Here is a 10080-nt window from a genome sequence, read left to right as displayed (position 1 = left end):
CTTGAAAACCATCATTTCATATATTCTGCCCATTTTGTTGCTTGTTTCAGATAGGAGGATCAATCCAGTCCCTATTACTCTATCCTGTCTGGAAATAGAAGTCTCAACTTTAAAAATTTTAAGTCTAAAAAGGCAAAGGAATCAAGCCAGAAAGGGAAATTGGGGTTGGAAATGAAGATTGATTCAACAATACTGATTTTCTTCTTCTTTTTTTTATGCTACTGGCCCACCTATATTATGACTCCAGTGTTCTCCCTCTTCCCCCATCTAAATCCCTCAGTCTTGAGAGATATATGGAGTCAGTTTGGCCCAGCCTGGCCTTCTGGGGTTGTGGACAGAGTCAATGCTCTGAGAAGAGATGGAATGGTTACAAATGCCATCATGTATTCCGTAAATATTTCTTGAGTGCCTATTATTGGCCAGGTACTTTTCTAGGCACTGGAACCACAACACTGTACAAAATAAACATTCCTGTCCTCGTAACATTTGTATTCCTGTGCTAAATGATAAATGTCTTTTGTACAACACAATATAGAATTGCCATTGTTTCAATTGCCATGAGTTTCAATTTTGTTGAAAAAAAATGAATACCCTTACTGGCAAAATCATAACCTAAGCTAAGATAAAATATGGGCTCATTCAGAAAAATTGTTTACACTGCTTAAATATAGAATCTATTTAAGTCACCTTGGAGAGTCTTCTTTAGGCCATTTACAGAAAACACAAAGCCCAGGGGAGAGACTTTGCAGAAAAAAATGCTGAAGCAGGCTCTTGAGGCTGTAAATCAATGCTCTGTGAAGACACAAAAGATGCTAATTCGTCTGTTGGGCCTATGAGGTAATTTATGATTAGAGGACCCCAGAGAGCATCCTTCAATTCACAAAAGAATTCATGAGCTGAGGCCTTTCCTCCCAGCCTATCTCTGCCATTGGTTAAGTTATTGTCGCTCCTGACAACGTAATCACTGGTCAATCTAAACCCCCAGCTTCATGTGTCCCAGTTCTGTGAGAAGGTCACATGGGGCTGCAGTGGAAAGAAATTGAGTCAGACAGACCTGGATTTGAACCTTGACTCTACTATTGTAATAGCTAGCTGTGGGAACTTAGTTAAGTTTCTTCACCTCTCTGACCTCTTTTTTCTACTCCTTGAAAATGCAAATACTACTATTTACCATGCAAGACTGTTAAGAAGATTGAATGAGATTCTGTCCATGAAATATCAGGTAGGTAGACAAAGATCAGGAAATGTTACCTCGCTTTACATTCTGTCCTAGCAAAGGCTGTTCGTCATGCATCTTTTGTTGGGTTTACCAGCCCAGCACACATTTCACCTTCTCCTGGTAAAAACATCCCAGATTCGGAGGAGCGGGCAGGGGGGGTGGGGCGGCTGGTTACGTGTTCCTTACTGACTACATTCTAGTGGTCTGATAAGGTAGACTGCCCCTCTGTAGCTAAGAGGATGAACACATGACCTGATGATGTTTCGCCCCTGAGATCTGAATCTTACACAGAGTGACAAAGAGACTGAAAACATTTGGCTGTCACTCATCCCATCAGCATCACCTTGACCAGATTGCTTCTGTTGTGAGACTATCCCTATAACTCTTCCTTCCAGGACCATGGGTGCTCTGCTCTCTGTCTATTCCCAAGCCTGTTTCTATGGCCTCCCCTCTATTCAGTGTTACCTTTCCAGTGAATTTCCTTTTGCTTAGGTTAGCCATAGTGAATTTCTGTTGCTTACAACCAGATAGCTCTATTTGATCAGCAGAATAAAAAGGAAAAAAAAACATGTTTTATGTTTTATTTGGATTCAAATCAACTAGAGCCACCATTTTTACTTGCCTAGCCAGCAAGGAGACAAATTATACATAGAGGTCTCAGGATTTTTCCTAACTAACGAAAGAGCCCATTTAATTTGTAAAGTGATGAGTCCTCCCAGTGACTTATTTCATTTACAGCCTTCATTCCCTATAACCAAGATATTCAACAGATTAAATGAACAATACAATGCATTACCTGCTCCTAGTGGGAAACACCCTGCCCCTGATCTCTAGAGTTGCTCTGGCCACCTCCACCTGGCATCCTTGGGGCCAGCCGGCACTCAATGCCCACATTTTGGACACTGGGAGTTACCTGATTGGCTACTTCTCCAAAGAGTAGAAGCACCTTTCCCAGCTTCAGGAATGTAGATAGGGGGACCAAGGGTGACTTCCCAGAGGAGACAACACCTAATCTGATCTTAAAAGAAAGGAAGGAAATAATCCAGATAAAGAAGGAGGGAAAGGTATGTTTGGCAGAGGGGACAATATATGTGAGTGATGGTGATGGGAGAGGGTGCGGGGAATGATGAGAGATGAATTTGGAAGATTGGAAGAAATATAAAGAGGAGGGCCCACCTTTGCTTTGGAAGCTCAAGCAATTTTAAGGTCAATATCCTTTTATTTAGAGGCTTATGGGGGGGGGTCTCAAATATAAGCAACAGGACTTGTGTTCATGGGGCAGAGAAACTAGAGGCAGAAGTCCCCCATAACTCAGTAGCTCCAATTTGGAAGAGATAGGGAACATGGAGAAGGGTCCAGAGAATGGTCAACAACCTTGACCAAAAAAGTTTCCTCTCCATACCACCTATAAGTTGTGTGGCCCCAGTCTCCAGCCACCGACTTCTCTGGAACTACTGTGTCACCAACTGCTTACTCAACATCTCCACCAGGTCATCATAATTGTGTCCTTTATTAAACTCATCATCTTCCTCCTTGCTGCTCCCCTTGTGATTCTTCTCTTGGTGACAGACACCTCTCCTCCCCCAGATACAACAATGGAAGCCAACACATTACCTGATGTCTTTATTCCCTTCTTCTTCCCATTTAAGATCATACACTGTTTTTTATTCTTTTTCTGAGATCCATGGAGACATCTGCTCCCTTCTCTTTGTTTCCAAAACTACTGTTCTAATCCAGGTCTCAATATTTCTCACGTGGTTAATGCAACCAGCCTCCCAATCATCATCCCAGTATATACCTTAATGAGTTGTTAAGTCATGGGTTATGTGTCTCTAGTCTTCAGAGACACCTTGTGAAATGGAATTAGTAGGGATGAGCAGAACCTTTAATTGCTCCTCCCATGTTCCTACCTGATGCTACTGGATATGGTGGCAAATATCATACATTACTTGTCCTTTTCTTTAAAATATATTATTTCTGTATATGTTCTATTGGCTCTTAGATTTCTTTAAGCATCACCTTATTGGATTCAATTCTAGCAAAAGGAATTCTACTTGCAGCTTTTCAAAAGAAACCCTCCTAATTCAAGCAAAGGAACAACAACAAAAAAAGTTGGTGTAGCTGCACTTGGAGATAAAATCCTAAACAGTACAGCCTTTGGGGAAAAAAGTTTAGATAAATACAGAGACAGAAAACATTTAAAAAGAATAAAACTCAGTTCTCTGTTTAGAAAACAGCAAGGGCCCTCAATTGTCCACAAAATTCTCTTTGGAGATACCTGGACTCAGGGTCTTTCCTGTTGAATGCGCTTTTAATCTCTCAAGGATTTTCATAGTGATTGGCCATCATCAGGGACACTCTTCAAATTGGTATCTATTATTCCTGTCAGGTCCATAAACTGCCATTGTTCTTTACCAGAAAGAACATTCAACCAGAAAATTCAACCCTGTCTCTTTGTTACAAAGGCAAATAATTGGATGAATCTGATGGATTCCTTTTCTTCAAACAGTGAATGCTCATGATTAGGGTTCTGTCTCTGGGTGTAGTGACACCTCTAGTTTTTGTTCACCCAGCACTTTCCTCCCCTGCCTATCATGGCACTCACTTCCCCTGACCACATGGGACGAGCACAGGACCTACACTACCATGTTCAGACTCTTCTCAGGCATCTGAAATTTGAGTTGGGGACACAGAGGAACACAAAGAAGTCAGAGCCGTCTTTTCAACAAATGTTTTTGGGAAATCTGGATATCTACATGCGAAATGATAAAGTTGAACCCTCACCTAGCACCATATAAAAAAATTAACTCCAACTGAATCAAAAATCTAAAAGGAAAAACTAAAACTATAAAACTCTTAGAAGAAAATATAGGGTGAAAACACATGACAGTGGATTGACAATGGATATCAAAACCACAGGCAACAAAAGAAAAACTAGATAAATTTGAATACATCAAAAGTAAAAACATGTGCATCAATGGACACTATCAGCAGATTAAAAAAGCAACCCACAGAATAGAAGAAACTATTCACAAATCATATTTGATAAGGAATTAATATCCAGAATCTATAAGGAACTCCTACAACTCAAATTTTAAAATAGACAAAGACTTAATTAGACATTACTCTGAAGAAGGGATACAAATGGCCAATAAGTAAATGAAGAGATGTTCATCACTAATCTTTAGGGAAGTGCAAAACAAAATCACAGTGAGATACTGCTATCATCAAAAAGCAGAAAATATCAAGTGTTGGCAAGGGTATGGAGATCCTTTGTGCATTGCATTGTGGATGGAAATAAAAATAGTGCAGCCAGTATGGAAAATATTGTGGCAGTTCCTCAAAAGGTTAAAAATAGAATTACCATGTGATCCAACAATTCCACCTCTGGGCATATACCCCACCCAAAATTGAGAACAGATACTTACACGCCCCCTAAAAATTGATTCAAACAGATATTTTCACACTTCTGTCCTTAGTAACATTATTCACAATAGCTAAAAGATGAAAGTAGGACTTCCCAGGTGGCGCAGTGGTTAAGAATCAGCCTACCAATGCAGGGGACACGGGTTCGAGCCCTGGTTCAGGAAGACCACACATGCCGTGGAGCAACTAAGCCCGTGAGCCACAACTACTGAGCCTGTGCCCTAGAGCCCACGAGCCACAACTACTGAGCCCACATGCCGCAACTACTGAAGCCTGTGGGCCTAGAACCCATGCTCTGCAACAAGAGAAGCCACTGCAATGAGAAGCCTGTGCACCACAACAAAGAGTAGCCCTGCTTGCCGCAACTAGAGAAAGCCCGCATGCAACAACGAAGACCCAACTCAGCCAAAAATAAATAAATAAAATAAATAAATTTTTTTAAAAAAGAAAGTAACCCATGTGTCCATTGACAGATGAATGGATAAACAAAATGTAGTATATATATACAACGGAATATTATTCATTCTTAAAAAGGAAAAATTCTGACACATACTACAGCAGAGAGGACATTATGCTAAGTGAAATAAGCCAGTTAACAAAAGGAAAATTATTGCAGGATTCCACTTATATGAGATACTTAGGCTAGTCAAATTCATAGAAACAGAAAGTAGAATGGTGGTTGTCAGGGGCTGGGGGAGGGCAAATGGGAAGTCATTGCTTAATGGGGACAGAATTTCAAGTGAGGAAGAGGAAAAAAGTTCTGGAGATGGATGGTGGTAATGGGTGCACAACAATGTGAATGTGCTTAATGCCACTGAACTATACACTTAAAAATCCTTAAAATCGTATATTTTGTATTATGTACATTTTACCACAATAAAGAGCACGGGAGATCAGAACTGAGCCATTAGATGGCAGCCTCCAGAGGGTGGTCTGTGAGTTCCTGCTGTTGAAGCTCCAGTGCTTCCCTAGACCTTCCAAGGAAAGCTGGACCAGAGCTCTCTTTTCCAGTCTGTGAACTCCCATTATCCTCACTCTGAAGTCTTCTTTTAGCCTAAGGCATCCAGGATAGTTTTCTTTTGGCCAATAGATATTAACTGAAATGCTGACATTCTGCAAAAAACGGTTGCAGCCATTTGCCTATGAGGAAGCATTGCTAATTTATTCTATGGAACAAAGACTATCTGCCATTAGATGAGCATCCTTTATCCACTCTGTTTTCACCTGTACCTGACCCAGGGTCACCTTGCATGTCCGGGGTCTTTAAACTGAAGATTTCTTGGACAGTACACTCATGTTTTTGTATTGGTTTCTCTCCAATATTCTTTCCCCTCTTCACCTCCCTAGATGACAGGCACCACAATCCATGGGCCAGAAAAAATTACCAACTTGCACTGGTCCTAATTCTTGGACATGACGTAATAGTCAGCACCCATGGACCTAGAGACTGTCATACAGAGTGAAGTAAGTCAGAAAGAGAAAAACAAATACCGTGTCCTAACACATATATATGGAATCTAGAAAAAAAAAAAAGGTTCTCAAGGACCTAGGGGCAGGACAGGAATAAAGACACAGACGTAGAGTAGAGAATGGACTTGAGGACATGCGGAGGGGGAAGGGTAAGCTGGGACGAAGTGAGAGAGTGGCATGGACATATATACACTACCAAATGTAAAATAGATAGCTAGTGGGAAGCAGCTGCATAGCACAGGGAGATCAGCTCGGTGCTTTGTGTCCACCTAGAGGGGTGGGATAGGGAGGGTGGGAGGGAGAAGCAAGAGGGAGGAGATCTGGGGATATATGTTTATCTATAGCTGATTCACTTTGTTATACAGTAGAAACTAACACACCATTGTAAAGCAATTATACTACAAAAAAGATGTTAAAAAAAAAGAAACTATTCAAACATGATCCCTATTTTACCCAAGATAAATGGGAGCCCAGAGAGGAAAAGTGATTTGTCCAAAGCCACCTAATGCACGAGATGGTAGAGTGAGAGTCTTGCAAGCCCTGTCTGACTCCAAAGACCATAATCTCTCTATGTTGGATAGAGGATGGCTGATGTTCTGTATATCAGGGGTAATTATTGCATCAAATACAAAAGAGTCAGGGCTAATTCTCTGAAATCACATTCATTGGCTTGGGACTAGGACTCATTATTTAAAAAATTGGATTTCTTTACTTAAAACATAAAAAGCAAATTCATCAAATGAAACAAAACAGTCAATATATCAACAGATGTCATTTTTTAAAAGCCAGATTTAGCAAGTTAATTAGAGAATATGAGACACAGTAGCAGAGCCAGAGATCACTAAGGTCCTCTTGGGTTAAAAATCACAAAACACAGCCAATGCCAAATGAAGGTTTCTGAATCAACACCAGTATAAAAATGTTGTTTTGTATTTGCTGCAATACAGTAAATGTCAGGTTCACACACATACGTGCTAAAATGAAACACACACCAAAAGAATGAGAGCCAGTAAAGCAACAACGTGGGAAAGAAACTAACGTTTTTAGTGCCATCTATGGGCCAATTCTGGTGAAAGTTTCGTCAGCCTTATTTTAAATATGAAGAAAGTGGAGCACAGTAATATCACGTATTAATAAAAGGCAGCTGGGATTCACACACCCCTCATTCTATATGATTGAAAAGCATGGGCTCTTTCTATGTTTTTTCATGTTTATGTGGTCATTCATTCGATAATGATTTATCAAAAATCTATCATGGGCCAGGCCTCTGTGATACACACATACAGACACACACATACACACACACACACACACACACACACACACACACACACACACTGTTTTTAGATAAATGTGGATTTGTTTACAATTTACAGCTGTAGTCATTGCTGTGAAAGAAAACAAAAAGAGGAAATAAAAGAGAATACAGATTGGGAATGAACTTTTTGGTAGATTATATTGTTCTTCCAAATATTTGCTGCCTTTCCCTGGAAGAATATTACATTTCCCCAGCTCATTTACTTTAGGCTTGCCCTGGGACTTATGGTGCTTCCCTAGGGGAGCATTATACATCCCCACCCTGTTGTACTCAGGAGTGTCCATGCAACTTATTTTGACCAATAGAATGTGGCTGGAAGTCATGTGTGTTTTTGTCAGGCAGATGCCTTAAAACCAGTTCAGGGTTTACTATCTCTATTCTCTCTCCCCTGAGTCCAGCAGTGTCCCAGGTAGAGACTGTGATCAGTCTGTCCCAGAGTGAAGCCCTAGTGGATCAGAGCTGCAGCTGACCGTTGGTAGACATGCCTTTGTTGTAAGTCACTGAGATCTGGGGCTTACTTGTTAGTGCAGCATAACATACCTTACCCTGACTTATATACCCTCTTAGAGGGTGGTCAGTGAAGACCTCTTTGAGGAAGTGACATTTGAGATGAGTCCTGAATGCAGGATCCTGCTAGGTAAAGAGCAGGAGAGGAGAGCTTCCCAGCAAGGATAAAAACAGGCAGTGCACATGCCCTAAAGTGGGAAAGAACTTGGCATGGCCTCCGTGTCAGGAGCTGATGAGAGTGGTGAGAGATGAGGCTGAAGAGATGTCTGAGCTGAGCATAAGGAAGTGGGAGCCAAGGGAGGAGGCTGGATTGCATTCCATGTGTGATAGGAAGCTGCTGAAGGATTCCAAGCAGGGGAATGAAGTGATCAGATTCAAGTGTTTAACAGATTTCCCTATAATCTATAAAGCAGGAAAGGAAGCAGGGACACCAAGTACAAGGCTATTGCGTTGTCCTGTTAAAGTTGTGTTCTTTCTGAATTGTGTTCCCCCCAAAATTATATGTTGAAGTCCTAATCCCAGTACCTCAGAATGTGACCTTGTATAGAAATAGGGTCATTGCAAATGTAATTAGTTCAGTTTAGATGAGGTCATACAGGAGTAGAGTGGGCCCTAGTCCAATATGACTGGTATCCTTATAAAACAGGAAAATTTGGATACTGACACGTACACAAGGAGAACACTATGTGAGGAAGGCAGATGTTGGGATGATGTTTTTACAAGTAAGGGAATGACAAAGACTGGCAGAAAATCACCATGAGCTAGGGGAGAGGTATGGAGCAGATTCTCCCTCACAGCCCTCAGAAGAAATCAGCCATGCCAACACCTTGATCCCAGACTTCTAGTTTCCAGAACTCTGAGACAGTAAGTTTCTGTTGCTTAAGCCACCCAGTCAGTGGTATGTTGTTATGCAGCCTCAGAAAACGAATATAAGGACAGAGACAGTGGTATATTGGGCTGGAGTGATAGCTTTGGGGATGGTATAAAAAGCAGATAAATTCAAGATACACTTTGTAAATTTTTTGTCAATTTCCTCTGATTATATTCCATTATTACAAGATATTGAATATAATTCCCTGTGTTATACAGTAAATCCTTGTTGCTTATCTATTTTATGTGTAGTAGTTTGTATATGTTAATCCCATACTCCTAATATGTCTTCCCCCCACCTCCCCTTTGGTAACCATAAGTTTGTTTTCTATGTTTGTGAAGTTGCTTCTGTTTTGTATATAGAATCTTTTGTATTATTTTTTAGAGTCCACGTATAAGTGATATCATAGAGTATTTGTCTTTCTCCCTTCACTAAGTATAATGTTCTCTAGGTCCATCCATGTTTCTGTAAATGGCATTATTTCATTCTTTTTTATGGTTGAGTAATATTCCAGTGTGTGTGTGTGTGTATGTGTGTGTGTGTGTGTGTGTGTGTGTGTTTATACTGCATCTTCTTTATCCATTCATCTGTTGATGGACACTTGGGCTGTTTCCATGTTCAAGATTCATTTTGAAGGTGGAAAGGACATGATTTTTTTATTGGGTTAGACATAGATTAAAATGGAAAGGGAGGGGACTTCCCTGGTGGTCCAGTGGTAAAGAATCCGCCTTGCAATGCAGGGGAACGTGGGTTCGATCCCCAGTCAGGGAATTAAGATCCCACATGCTGCAGGGCAACTAAGCCTGCATGCCCAAACTACTGAGCTCACACACCTCAGCTAGAGCCTGCATGCCACAAACTACAGAGTCCATGTGCCCTGGAGCCTGTGCACCACAACTAGAGAGAGAAAACCCTCACATCACAACTAGAGAGAAACCCACGCACCACAATGAAGAGCCTGCATGCTGCAATGAAAGATCCTGCATGCCTCAACCAAGATCCCGCATGCCGCAACTAAGACCCGGTGCAGCCAAAAAAATAAATAATAAAATTTTAAAAATGGAAAGGGGTCTTCCCTGGTGGCGCAGTGGTTGAGAGTCCGCCTGCCTATGCAGGGGACACGGGTTCGTGCCCCGGTCCGGGAGGATCCCACGTGCCGCGGAGCGGCTGGGCCTGTGAGCCATGGCTGCTGAGCCTGTGCGTCCGGAGCCTGTGCTCTGCAACGGGAGAGGCCACAACAGTGAGAGGCCCGCGTACCGCAAAAAAAAA

The sequence above is a fragment of the Orcinus orca genome, chromosome 3 (assembly GCF_937001465.1).
Source record: "Orcinus orca chromosome 3, mOrcOrc1.1, whole genome shotgun sequence".
Lineage (NCBI taxonomy): Eukaryota > Metazoa > Chordata > Mammalia > Artiodactyla > Delphinidae > Orcinus > Orcinus orca.
Note: the sequence above shows the minus strand (reverse complement) of the source record.